The sequence below is a fragment of the Tamandua tetradactyla genome, chromosome X (assembly GCF_023851605.1).
Source record: "Tamandua tetradactyla isolate mTamTet1 chromosome X, mTamTet1.pri, whole genome shotgun sequence".
In the NCBI taxonomy this organism is placed as follows: Eukaryota; Metazoa; Chordata; class Mammalia; order Pilosa; family Myrmecophagidae; genus Tamandua; species Tamandua tetradactyla.
The window spans coordinates 24431382-24446594 of NC_135353.1; the positions used below are offsets into that span (position 1 = coordinate 24431382).

At 40.2% G+C, this 15213-nt stretch overlaps 1 long non-coding RNA gene across 1 annotated transcript; it reads right to left on the minus strand.

Annotated features, from left to right (window-relative positions):
* Positions 1–12775: 12775 nt before the first annotated feature.
* LOC143670166 (uncharacterized) lies at positions 12776–15147 on the minus strand. The gene is made up of 3 exons (XR_013169288.1): positions 14942–15147; positions 14678–14780; positions 12776–13027 (listed from the first exon to the last, which is right to left on the minus strand). It is a non-coding gene; the product is annotated as an uncharacterized LOC143670166 (long non-coding RNA).
* Between the last annotated feature and the right edge of the window lie 66 nt (positions 15148–15213).

Here is a 15213-nt window from a genome sequence, read left to right on the forward strand (position 1 = left end):
AGTGTCTGCTGGTCTTTCCCTTCTCTTCCAGGTTTCACTGATTCCAGCTTCTTGTTTCTGTGGCTTTTAAAAAATCTCTCTCTGTATTCGTCCCATTTGTAAACAGCTCCAGTAAGAGACCCATCCTGAATGAGGTAGATCACACCTTAACTGAAGAAGCCTCATCAAAAGATCCTACTTACAAGGGGTCCATACCCATATTAATGGATTAAATTTAAGAACATGGTTTTCTGAAGTACATACAGTTTCAAATCACCATGACCGCTAAGATAAGGAAAAGACAAAGATGCTTACTGTGGTAACTTCTATTCAACAAAATACTAGGAACTCTAGCCAGAACAATTAGGTTTTTTTAAGAAAAGAAAAAGAAATAAAAAGTAATCAAATTAGAAAGGAAGTAATACAATTACCTCAATTCAAGGTGATCTTACATAAAAAATCCTAAATCCACATGAAAAACTTTGAGGTAATAAATACAGTGAAGTTGCAGGATACAAGATTAACGCGCACACACACACACACACACACACACACACACACACACAACAGTTTTATTTCTATATTCTAACAATGAACAGTTCAGAAAGGAGATTAGTAAAACAATTCCATCCACAATAAGATCAAAAAGAGTTTTTTTTTTTTACATGGGCAGGCACCAGGAATCGAACCTGGGTCCTCTGGCATTCCAGGCAAGCGTTCTGGCCTGCTGAGCCACCATGGCCTGCCCTAAAAAGTGTAAATTTTTAATGAATAAATTTAACCATGAGGTGTAAAACTTGTACACTGAAAACATTAACAAATTACTGAAAGGGAATAAAGAAGACCTAAACAAATGGAATGACAGCTGGAGTTCATGATTTGGAAGACAATGTTAATGTGTCACCCCAAAGTGATCTATATATTCAATTAAATCCTTATCAAGATCTCAATGATGATACTCAAGGAATGGAAAAAGCCAATCCTAAATTTCATATTGAGTTGCAAGTGGCCTCAAATATAAAAAACAATTTGAAAAAAAATAAAGTTGGAGGACTCATTTAATAGTGCTCTACTGTCATGAGGATGGACAAAGACATCAAAGAAATAAAATTGAGAGTACAGAAATAAGTCTGTTTCTTCATGGTCAATTGATTTTTGACAAGGATGCCAAACAATTCAATGAAAAGAAATCTTTTCGACAAATGATGCTAGGATAATGGGATGTTCACATTCAAAATAATGAAAGTGACATCTTACCTCAAATTATATAGAAAAATTAACTCAAAGTGGATAAAATGCTTTAATATAAAAGCTAAAATTATGAAACCACTAAAAGAAAACATAAGACAAATATTCATGACCATGAATTTGGCAATAGATTCTTAAATATTACACCAACACCATGAACAGCACAGGAAAAAAAAATAAATTGAACTTGATCAAAACTGAAATCTGTCTGCTTCAAAGAACCCCACTGAGAAAAGAAAACCCATTGACTGGAACAAAATATATGAAATTATATATCTGATAAGGGACTTGCATCAGAAGTATATACAGAAATCTTACAAATCAACAATATAAAGAAAAATAGACCAACTAAAATGGGCAAAGGATCTGAATATACATTTCTCCAAGAAAGATATACAATGGCCAATAAGCACTTGAAAAGATGCTCAACATCATTAGTTATCTGAGAAATGCAAATGAAAACCACAATGAGCACTAGACCTGCCTTACAAGTAATGAGAACGGGAGTTCTGCAGACTGAAAGGAAAGGATGCAAGAAAACGATTCAAAAAGTATAAAAAAATAAGGACTGGCAGTGAAGACAACCATTTGGGTAATTATAAATTCCAGTATTATTGTAGGATATTTTGGGGTATGTAACTACACTTATTGATTCCTATAAGTACTGAAATGGAAATTCATAAAATTAATGATAAATCTATGCTTTTAGACCCACAATGTGCAAAGATATAAGCGGTAATGAGTACAACAATAAACATAAGGAAAGAAGGGGTATAGGAAAATTATAAGTGTATGCTACTGAAGTTAAGTTGTTATCAAACCAAATATGATTGTTATATATTTCATATATTAAATCATAACCCATGGTAACCACAAGGAAAATAGTTGAAAACATATTCAGACAGAAGACAGAAATGAGAAGGCACTCAATATGATACAAAATAAAAAATAAAAAAACATAAAAGTAGGTATTAGCAGAAATTTTGAAGGAAAAAAAAAGGTATAAGAGATTCAAACCCTAAATAGCAAAATGGCAAAAGATAGTCCTGCATTATCAGTCATGACTTTAAAGGTAAATGGATTAAACTCTCCAGTCAAAAGGTAGAGATTGTTATACTCTTAAACAACCAATAGGCCGAAGAACAAGTCAGAAGTAAAATTATGAAATATCTTGAAGCAAATGAAAATGAAAATAAAACATACCAAAACTGAGGGAATATAGCAAAGACAGTGTTGAGAAGGAAATTTATACCACTAAATACATTAAAAAAAAACAACAAAAAAGAATTCAAATCAGAAACCAAACCTCAAAACTGTAAGAACTAGAAAAAGAAGTGCAAATTAACTGCAAAGCAAGTAGAAGGACGGAAATATCAAAGATTAGAGTGGGGGCAAGTGAAATAGAAACAAACAATAAAACCAATAGAGAGAATCAACAAAACCCTCTTACAAGGAACCTGATGTTCCCACTACTCTTGGAAAATGTACACAGTCAGGGCTTCTAAGCACTCAGGTGACTAAAACAGCACACAGTCTCCACTAGCCCCAGATGCCAAAAAACAATTTCACAGCAGAAACATCTGTTACAGCAACACAAACATGGATGAGGGGCTGAAAACCAGTGAAAACACGAAGGGAACAGCAGCTCCAATTCCTGACTTCCCATGGATGATTACAACATACTATCAATTCTTTATGACCAGTTCCTCATCTTTAGGATTAAACACTCTAAAGGAAGGAAGGCAACGGAGGCATGATGGCATCCAAAATGATGGGGTAAAGTTATACCAGCAGTCTTTCCCTGCTGGCCTGCAGTGCTCCAAGGCCCTCATCCTTCAGCAAAGTCTCCCACTGAAATCAGATGATCTCTGCTCCACACGGAAATAGACTCCATTCTCCACGAGGCCTTAGGCTGCCACCCTGCCCCCCGCCTCTCCTCCCCCGACAAAGACACCATCAGACCAAATGACTCTGCTAGGGAGATTCCCATGACGACAGAGATCCTGGTCTAGGCGTGCTCTCCCTCACCACTGGGCCTGGGACTGCCATTGTCCACCAGAGACAAAATGTTGCTAAGAAGCCCGAGGAAAGGGAATTATGTCCAGTCTAATTAACGCAGGGGGTTCCTGCTACAAATAGCTCTCAACACTGGAAGTACCCACTTTCAGAGGGCAGCAGAATTCCTTTCCTCACCTAGTGGCACATAGTGGCCTGGCCTGCAGACTCCTTCTGGTACACATTAGCTGCATCATCAAGTTCAGTGGAAGCTGCAGCCCCATGAGATTAAATAAGCATAATGGTATACCACCCATGGGCTCTGAAAATCAGACTGTCATGAAACTATCATGAAATGAGACTGTCATGACCTGCATGGCAAACCTAATTATACTGACCGTGTGATGAAATTAAAACTCGAGACAGGACCTGGGTTTTCTAGCTAAAGAGTCCAGGATATAATAGAAAATCACCCTTCATACAAAGACCCAGGAAAATCACAATTTGAATAAGGAAACACAATCAATTTAGGTGAACACCGAGAACAATCTGATTTAATTACTGAGCAACGAATTTGAAGGAGCCATCATAAAAGAAAAAAAAGATTCACCAAGCAGTTAATAATTCTCTTGAGCATCTCACAAAATAAATAGGCTTTGTGAAAAAGAATCAAATTGGGAATTATAGAACTGAAAAATACATTAAGAGGAAAAAAACACCTCATTGGACAGCCTCATTAGTAGAGCGGACGTGACAAGAGGACAGAGTTGTGAACTTGAGGGCACATCAACAACACCTACCCAATCTGAAAATGAGAGACAAAGAGCTAATTTTCAGATGGCCAGAGCAGGTTCTGCTCTTTGATAGATATAGTGTCTTTATTTACGTATTTATTTATAAAGGACAAACTATGTGTCGCGTTTGTGTTAGGTGCTGAAGTTGCGAGGCTGAACAAGACAGGCAACTTATTTACTTTTTCTCAAGAATGACCTTTGCATCTCTCTAGGTCTCTGTTAATAACAGATCTTTATGTTTAAGTGCTTGGATGATTTTTTATTCTTTCATCATCTTTAGGGTCAACCTCCACTTGGTGACTTTTTTTTAGACTGTAGGCACTAGGCAAACTTCCTATTCCCTGTGGACTTTCTGGAGTCTCAGAAGGCTCAAAAGCCTGCAAATTTTTCTCCTGCATATGTCACAAAAATAAGGTGGCTCAATAAATGTCTTCTCCAGTCTTTAACAAGGTGCACATTCTGACAGAAACTTTTCCCATATACCTGGCATTTAAAGGGAATCTTTCCTGCGTGAGTTCTTTGATGTGCATGGAGGTTTGTGGTATGACTGAAGCTTTACCAACACCAGGGGCATCTATATGATTTTATTCTTTGGTGTGTCATGAAGTGCTTATTAAGATATAAACGACAACTAACACCTCTAAAACATTATTGACACATATGGGGCTTCTCTTCCGTGTAAACGCCTTGGTGCTTAATAATTTCAGTCCTAATTCTGAAGCTTTCCCCACATTCCTGGCATTTGATGGACTTCTCTCCTATGTGAATTTTTTGATATACATGAAGATTTGTGGTGTGACTGAAGCTTTTCCCACAGCAGGAACAATTCTAGGGTTATGTTCCTTGGCGTCTCATTAGATGCTTATTAAGTTATAAACTAAACCTCTTAAAACATAGTTGGCATGTATCTAGTTTCTGCTCAGTGTTCATTCCCTGGTGCTTAATAATATTGATTTAATTCTGAAGTTTTCCCCATTTTCCTGACATTTATGGCAACTCCACACCCTGTGGAAAGTCACGGACATATCCACTGGTGGAAGGCATGATTTTCGTGGGTTCTCTGAAGGGAATTGTTGTGGATGTGGCTACTTCACAAGATTAAAACATGCCTAGCTGAGAGGAATCAAACAGGAACATAGTTGTGAGTGAAGCTCCTGCAGAGCATAATAGCTTTCAAAAATTGAAGTTGTGGCTCTGATCTAGCCAGGGACTGATGGGAAACAATCGGCTTCCTTCAGGAGGAGGCATCCTATAAGCCCTGAGTGACAGCGCCAGTTCTCTTGGAGGGCCCCCAGGAAGGAAGGGAGCAGAGAGCAAGCACAGTGGGGAGGCGGTCCCAACCAACGTGCATATTCTCGTGGGCCCCACAACAACCACGGATGGCCATTCCCCAGGAGGATGCTAGGACCTCACACCTCTGGTAGCTGCCTTTTATGGGGCAGATACAGTAAGGACACCCTGCGCCCCTAAGGGCTAAGCTAGAAGCCCAAGGCCCTGGAGTTGGTATTTTCCATCGCATCCACAGAGGGAGTGGTTCTGGGCCTATTCTAGCCTGGAGGTGGGCCTGGAGACGATTTCTGAGGGAGACCGGCTTCTCAGTGAAGTGAAGAAGCCCTGTGGCAGCCCCACTTCTGCTGTACTTAGACTCCACAGTTAGGTGGAAGTTAGGTGGAAATTATTAAGCACCAGGGAGTTCACACGGAAGAGAAACCCCATAAGTGTCAATAATGTTTTAGAGGTTTTAGTTGTAGTTTATATCTAAATAAGCACTTAATGACACACCAAAGAATAAAACCATATAGATGCTCCTGGTGTTGGAAAAGCTTCAGTCATACCATAAACCTCCATGCACATCAAAGAACTCATGCAGGAAAGATTCCCTTTAAATGCCAGGTATATGGGAAAAGTTTCTGTCAGAATGTGCACCTTGTTAAAGACTGAAGAAGACAAGCCCCTCGACCTTGAATCAGTTCTTTACCGTTTGGTGCCCAGTCCGTAAACTGCGACTCAAGAATGGTGGTTTGAGGAGAGATCCCAGGGAATGAGGGAGGGGCCGAGTGCCGGCCTGATTCTCCAAGGCCCCTGCCAGACAGTGTGTCTGGAATACTGCCTCCCTCAGAGGAGCAGGGGCGCACAGCTTCACTCCCCACAGTGGCAGGAGAGGGTGACTTTGCAGTAGAGACTGAGGAAGGGGGAAGTGGCCCCCACAGAAGCTGAGAAAGGCGGTCTGGAGGAAATAGGGACTTTAATTTTCCCTTTGTGTTCTGTCAGAGGAGACTTCAGATAGAGAGGTCTCCTGTGTCCTTAGCAGCCTCTGGGGCAGCAGCTTGGCGGGGCTGGGGGCTAGGCAGGATACAACCACTTATTTAGATTGGGAGGTGGCATCATCATTGATGGATGGTAGCGTCACCATTGCAGGGCAGCGTTCGGCCTGAGTCCAGGTGGGGCTGTAAATTGTATAAAGTGTACCCTCACCCATGCTATTGTGCAACAAGTCTCAGGTGCCAGGGCTCCTGGTGGCTCACCAATATCCACGTTATTCCTTCTGTTCTCTGAAACATCCTTCAGTGGTTCCATTCTACGTTAACTTTAACCACTTAAGTTAGCTGTCATGGAGCACTACTCAACAATTACAAAAGAATAAACTACTGATATATGCATCACTGTGAATGCACATACAGAGAATTATGATGAGTAAAAAAAAGCCAACCCCCTAAGGTTACATTCTGAACGACTTAATTTATATATCATACTTGTGATGACAAAATTACAGAATTGGAGACCATACTAGTGGTTTCCAGTAGTTAGGGTCAGGGCTGTGAGGAAAGAGATGAGTGTGGTTCTGGATCTTGGGCAACACAAGGAATCTTTGTGATAAAGGAACTCTTCTGGATCTTGACTGTATCAGTGCCAACATCCTGAATAAATATTGCACAGTATTTCTGTAAGATGTTAGTATTGGGTGAATGGTAAAAGAGTATCCATATTATTTCACACTACTGCATGTGAACCTACAATTAAGTCAAAATGAAAATTTTAATTCAGATACAAATGAATGCAAATCATTAGATCAACAGATTAAGGAAGAAAAAACATCTCAAGAGATGTAGAAAAAGTATTTGATATAATTCAACAACAATTACTAATAAAAGCTCTCAGCAAGCTTGGAATAGAAGTATTGACTTTTTCCCCATAAGATTAGGCATAAGGCAAGGATCTCTGTTCTCAGCACTGTGATTCACCATCATGCTGGATGTCACAGGCAGTGGTTCAACAAAAAAAGAATGAAAAAGCATACAGTTTGTAAAGGAAAGGAAATAAAGCGGACTGTATTCATAGATGACTTCACTGTCTACACTGAAAATCCTAAAAGATGTTACAAAAAGCTAATAGAATCAGGACCTAAGTTTAGCAGTTATACAGGATACAGGATAAATATACTAAAATATATCTTATTATATATGAACAACGCACAAGAAGTTGGAAAATTTCAAAAGCAGTATCATTTAAAACAGCACAATAGTAAATCTAAGAAAATGTGCAAGAACTAAATGCAGAAATCTACAAAATTCTGATAAAAGCAAATAAAAAATTAAGTAGACGTAGATGTGTACCATGAGTGGAAGATTCTGTATTTTTTAGACGTTAATCTTTTCCATTACAAGGAGGGAAAAAAAAGAAACAGTTCCCAACTGGAAAGGATGAAGGAAAACCCTATATGCTCCTGGTTGAAATGTTTATCTAGAAAATCCTAAGGAACCTTCAAAACCACAATTATAACTAACAACATAAGTTTAGCAAGGTTGGAGGATACAAGATCATTATATTAAAATAATTGTATCTCTGTATGTTAGCAATAAATGGGAAGACATTGAAATAAAATAAAAATATCATTTACAATGGCATGAAAAATATGAAAATCATGGGAACAAATTTGACAAAAGATGTATAACACCTGTGCATTTACTTTGACTAGAGGTCTCAACCAAGCAGAGGCCCAGGACATTCAGGCATGTAGACAAAACTGCGTTTTAGAGATGTATTTCCCATCTGGCATTCAAGAGTCTGTAAGAATGGTTTGTTATTTGAGGCTCCAGAAAGTCCTACTACTGCTGGAGGCTTTGGAGATAGCACCCCTAGCTTTCAAATTAAGACGAAGTGAGCAGCTCCTTTCCCGATAAGAAAGTCCCCAGGTCTTTTTCACCCAGGATAAATATCTGGGGTACCTGGTGGGAAATGGTGATGTTTTGGCTAAAGGAGAAAAGTACCTGCGCTGGTTTGAAACTGTTATGTACCCAAGAAGGACATCTTTCCTTAATCCTGATTCAATATCATAGAATAGGACTCCATTAGATTGTTTCCAGGGAGACTGACACACCCAATAGTGGGTCTGACCGGTTGACTAGATAGAGATAGGAAGTCTGCCCGTTTAGAGTGGGTCTTGATTCGTTTACCGGAGTCCTTTGAAAGGGACAACATTTTGGAAAGAGTTCAGAGCCAACAAAGAGACATTTGGCGATGCAGAACGAAACCATCCCTGAGGAAGCTGTTTGAAACCAAAAGCCAAAGGATGAGCAGATCCCAGCCACGTGCCCTCCCAGCTGACAGAGGTGTTCTGCATGAATCGGCCTCTCCTGAATCAAGGAATCTTTCCCTGCATGCCTCAGTTTGGACATTATTACAGCCTTAGAACCGTGAACTTGAAACTTAATGAATTCCCATTATAGAAACCAGCCTACTAGGTCCATCGCTGCTTCAGTTGTGTTTCCTGGAATTGATCACTATTATTGAGAACCTTGAAGACGGTCTCAATTAGCTGTGAGATTGGCATTCCTAGCTCTCCTTCCGATTTCTGCACTTTTCTTTCTTTTTTTTTTTTACATGGGCAGGCACCGGGAATCGAACCCGGGTCCTCGGGCATGGCAGGCAAGCAGTCTTACCTGCTGAGCCACCGTGGCCCGCCCCCGATTTCTGCACTTTTGTTTCTGATGTCTGGGGCCCTCTGGTTGATGAAAGTCACACTTAGTAGTCTCATGTTATCGGGATGTTCTGGGTCTGTGTCAGTATCTGGCTGAACAGCCTCAAAAATTCTCTGAAGTAAAACGAGGGGGTTCTCTTTTGGCCCCTGCAGTATGTTTTGGATTTTTCTTACCATTTTTTTTTGGTTCGGGGCCCGCCTCTGCAGCCCTCTCATTATGAAACTTTTATACTGGTCTAATTTGGCTCAGTCAGTGTATTCACTGGGGTTCCAGTGTAGCTAAGAAGCTGAGTAGTATTGCTCCTGGAGCCTGAACCGCGCTGTTGGGTTGTAATTCGTGCAAAGACCCGCTTTCTACTTTGGCTTTCTCATTTACCAGCCACGTTTTCTTCCGGGGTAAGAAGAATGCTTAAAAATGCCTCGATATTATTCACAGTTGTCAAGAGATGGAAGCAGCCCATGTGTCCATCAAGACAGAATGGAGAAACAAATGTGGTACGTACATATGATGGAATATTGTGCAGCAGTAAGAAGAAATGAAGTCCTGAAGCATATGAATACATGGATGATCCTTGAAGACGTAGTACTAGGCGAAATAAGCCAGACAGAAATGGATAGATACTGTACGATCTCACTAATATGAATCCTCTGGAAAAGGTCAATGCGGAGTGTTAAAATGTAAAATATAGGGGACCTAGAGATAGACAGAAGCTACATAAGGGGGAACCGTTACCTAAAATGTACAGACTAGTAAATGAGTTTGAATTTGAAAGTATGGGAATGGATAGAGGTGACAGTAGTTCATTAGTGGGTTTATGAGTAATCGTGCCCTAGTGAATGAGAATATGATTGGAAGGGGTTGTTGGAGCCATGTACCCTCACTGATTAGCACTACAAATATAAGTGAGTTATTGAATGAACTACTCCAAAAGCACAACACTTGACCAGAAAGTCAGTAATAGAACGGTATGTGGGGAAAACTACTTTCTGCATGGTATGATCTATATTTACAGGAATGCATCACTAGGCCCACGACAATACTGGGGTAAATAATTGGGGGGGGGGTTGGAGACAACAGTTAAGGGGAGTTGGGGATTTTCTGTTTGCTGTGGATATGTCTATCTGTTATTTTTCCCTTTGGAGCAATGGAAATTGTCTAAAATTGAGGGTGATGATGATTGTATTGCTAAGTGAGGATATTGTGAAACATGGATTGTTTACTTTGAATACAATATATGCTATATGGAAACATTTCAACAAACGCTACAGATTCAAAATAAATAATAAGCAGAAAGATGCAAGTGCTAGAGAAAATGTGGAGAGTTTCATACTTATTAAAAAAGTGCTTCAATGTCTGCCAAGGTGGTTTTATAGGTTGCAAATACTGTGGAATAAACATTTTCCATTTTACTCAGGTTATCACATTGTGATAACATTAGCATGGTATATTAATTGCTTTTCCTATGTTTAATCACTCTTGTATTCTTGCTATATATCCCAGTGGTCCTGGTGTATAATCTTTCTAACATAGTGCCAGGTGAAATTTGCTAGTTTATGATAATTATTTTTGCATCTATATTAATAAGGATTATAGGCTGTCATTTTCTATTTTCTTGTAAATAATTCCCAGATAATTCTATGAAGCCACTATTTTTCTCTCTTTCTTTTTTCATATGCTGAATGGTGGGGGTGACATTTCTTTCTTTCTCCATGGGAGTATCCCCTTATTGCAGCACCATTTGTTGAATTTTTTATTTCTTTGTTTGTATGGTTTGTTTTTCATTTGTTTGTTTGTTTGGGAAGTGCATGGGCCAGGAATCGAACCCGGTTTCTCCCGCATGGCAGGTGAGAATTCTACCACTGAACTGCTCACACACCCCTGAAGCTATTATTTTTAAATATTAAAACCAATGGTGGCTCAGTGGCAGAATTCTCACCTGCCATGCTGGAGACCTGAGTTTGAGTACCAGAGCCTGCCGTTGCAAAAAAAAAAATCCAAGGACATCACATAGTAAGAAAGCAGATCAATATTCTTTATGTATATAGGCCAAGAAATATTACCAAATATTATCAAACCAATCCAACAACACATAAAATGGTATGTGGAATAAATACTCAAGTGGTATTTATTCAAGCAATGGTTAGGATAGTTCAACACACAAGTATCAAACAATAAACACAACCATCTCATTAAACCCAGAAAAGTCACTTGACAACAGTCAACAAAATTTCACAATAAAAACACTCAAAATTAAGGAGTAGAAAGAGAATTTCTCAATTCGAACAACAACAACAAAAAACATCTATGAAAAGCACATATGTAAAAGAACTCTTAATGGTGAAGGACTGAATAATTTCCCCCTAAGATCAGGAACGACAGAGGATTACTGCTTTCACTGCTTCTATTCCACATCGTACTGGTGGTTGTAGCCAGGGTAACTGAACAAGAAAAATACTTAAAAACTTTAAGATTCGGTGTGCAATGGTGGCTCAGTGGCAGAGTTCTCGCCTGCCGTGCAGGAGACCCGGGTTCGATTCCTGGTGCAAAAAAACTTCTAGATCAGTACTGTGCACACACACACACACACACAGGTGACATCATCTTTATAGAAAACTGTAACAAATTCACTAAAAATTATTGGAGCTATTAAACAAAGGCTGCAAGTTTGCAGGATCTGATATCAGAAAACAAAAATCAATTTATCTTTATATACGCACAATGAAAAATCTGAATATTTTATTTTGAGAAAGCAATTGCATCTAAAATAGAATCAAAATAATGAAATACTAACAAGTGAATTTAACAAATAAAGTCCAAAACATGTGTATTGTAAGCTACCAAACATCTTTCACAGAAATATTTTAATAACACTAAATAAATGAAAAGATATCCGTGGTCACAGATTAGAAGACTTAATAGTGTTAAGATGGCAATAATTTCAAATTAATTTCCTGACTGAATAGAATCCATATAAGTCCCAGCTTAGATTTTTTTTTCAGTAATTTCTCAACTGACGCTAAAACTTATATGGAAAAGCTAGAGAGATAGGATAGCCAGAAAGGTCTTTAAAACAAAGAAAAAAATTAGAGGGCTCAAACTGAACAAATTCAAAAATTATACGAAGCTGCACAGTAACAGAGAAAAAGTGATACTAGATTCACACAGAAATATAAATAAATGAAATGAAATGGAACGTTTAGGAAAATACAATTGTTTTCTTAGAAGAAAACACAGTAGTAACTTCTCATGAACTTGGATTAGTCAACACTTTCTGAGATATGACATCGAAACCGCAAATTACAACGCAAAATATTGATAAATTGAAAAAAATAAATTTAAAATTTAGTCAATATATAATGTAAAAATGATTTTTCTTCACAGGACATATGAAGAGTGTATAAAGATAAGAGAGAAAACATTTACAAACCATATAATTGACAAAGAATTTAATGAAAAATATATAAAGAACACTTTGAATTCAGTAACAGGAAGTTCACATTAATGGTGAGAGGCTGAAAGCCTCCACGATAAGGAATAAGACAAGCTCACCACTTCTCTTCAACTATACTGGAATGTCTAGACTAAGAAATTAGGCAAGAAAAACAGAAATAATATAAATCCAAACTGGAAAGGACGAAGTAAAATTATCTGTTTATGCAGATGACGTGATTTTATATATACAAAATCCTAAATATTAACGAAGAATATTAAGTAAAGAAATATGATATAACACAGCAGTTCTACTCCTGGATATATATATATACAGAGAAGAACCGCAAACAGGTATTGAAGCACACATGAATATTCATAAAAGCACTAATACAATAGCCAAAAGGTGAGAACAGCCCTGATGTCCGTCGATTGATAAACGCACAAGCCAAAAGAAGGTACATTCTCATAACTCTCCTAGGCCATGTCCCTGGAGGGGGCCCTCATACTAGGATCCTGATGTCCACATTACTGCTGGGAGACGTACACGGCCACATCTTCTAAGCACTCAGGCGACTGGAACGGCACAAGGCCTCCTTTAACCTCAGATGCAAAAATAAAAATTTCACATCAGAAGCATGGGTTACAGAGACAGAAATGAGGGTGAGGGGCTGAGAACATGTGTGCAATGGGGAAAAGAATGCCAGGCATACAAGTGAGGTGTGGAGGAGACATGGGGGTGGGGAGACAAATGTGGACAAAGAAAGGAACCTCTGCAAGCGGCATCAAGAGCCCCCTACAGAGGTAGACTAAGGGCACTGGGGGAGAAAATAGGATCTTTCACAGCCGGCGGGGCCCAGTCGTTCTTTGTCTTCCAAAGTCTCCAAGGAGGAAAGAGTAAAAGCCATGGAGCAGATAATGCTGACAGTACTGGAAAACACAAGGAGAACAGCACCCCCAATTTCTGGCATCCCATGGATGATCACAACTTAATATATCCATTCCTTAAAACTAGTCCCTCACCCTTAGGACTAAACTCTCTAAGGGAAAAAAGGCAATGGAGGCATGATGGTATCCAAAAGGATGGGGTCACGATAAAGTTATACCAGCAGTCGTTCCCTGCAGACCTGCAGTGCTCCACAGTCCTCATCCTTCTGCCCAGGTTCCCATTCAAATGACATGATCTCTGCTCCACATGGATATGGGCTCCATTCCCCACCAAACTTTAGGGCCCCCCACCCACACCCACACACACACACACTCAGACACCATCAGACCAAGGGACTCTGCAAGGGGTTTTCCCCTCATGACAGAGATCTTGATCTAGAGGTGCTGTCCCACACTCTTAGCCTGGGACTGCCATTGTCCACCCAGAGACACCGTAATGCTGAGAGGCCCCAGCAAAGGGGATTATACCACAATAAGAGTGCAGTCTCATCACTGGAGGGGGTTCCTGTTACAAGTAGGTCTCACCACTGGAAGCACCCTTTTCCAGACGGCAACAGAATCCCTTTCCTCACCTAAGCGCACATGGTGGCCTGGCCTGCAGAGACTCTTTCTGGCACCCATTAGCTGCATCACCACGGATGAGTGGAAGACCCAGCCCCGTGGGATAAGCCAAGCATAGCAATATAACACCCACCAGCTCTGAAAATCAGACTGTCATGCAACCCACAGCCTGTGACAGAAAGCCAGGATCTGCATGGCAAACCTGAACATAATGATGTGTGATGAAATAAAACTTTAAACAGAACCTGAACTTACTAGCTAAAAGGTCCAGGATATACTCCAAAATCATCCTTCATACAAAAAACCCAGGAAAATCGCAATTTGAATGAGGAACGTCAATCAAATGAGGCGAACCGAGAGGAATCTCATGTCAATCACTGAGCAAGGAATTGAAAGGAGCCGTCATTAAAAAAAAAGAGGTGGGGGGCGTGCGATGGTAGCCGAGTGGCAGAATTCTTGCCTGCCTTGGCGGAGACCCGGGTTCAGTTCCGGTGCCTGCCCATGTTAAAAAATAAAAAAAATAATAAATAAAAAAAAAGGAAAAAAAGATTCACCAAGCAGTTAATAATTCTCTTGACCATCTCACGAAATAAAATAGATTTAATTAAAAAGACTCAAACCAGGAATTAGAGAACTGAAAAATACAGTAAGAGGAAAAAAACACCTCATTGGACAGCCTCACTAGTAGAGCGGACGTGACAGAGGACAGAGTTGTGAACTTGAGGGCACATCAACAACACCTACCCAATCTGAAAACCAGAGACAAAGAGATAGAAGACATCAGTAAATCTCAGTGTCTTCCAGCCACTTGCGACGTACCAGAAGCCAACATCGGGTCATTAGATACCTGGAAACAGAGGGTGTCTGATGAGCGTCAGAAGGAACAATGTGCGAAACCTTTCCATCTTTGGTGAAATATAAACCCAGAGAGTCATGAGTGGGGTGAACCCCAAAGAGGATAAACACAACGCAAACCACACATGGGAGCGCCGGGTGGTGCCCGGATACCTGAATTGCGCGGAAAATCCACAGAAACTGAGAAGCTTGGGGACGACCGACTGGGCTCGGAGCAGGTGGAAAGAGGGTTCCCAGCTGCTCAGGCTCCGCAGGGGCTGATGGGGGAGCAGCCCCCCCTGGGGTGACACCGCCTGGCCCCGCCCCTCCCCTGGGGGCCACTGAGGAGGAGGGACCGGAAACAGGGGCACTTCCCTCAGGGCTTGGCGCCCTCTGGAGGTCCCGCTCTCGTCCGCAGCCACGTGGGTCCTGCGCGGGTGAGCTGG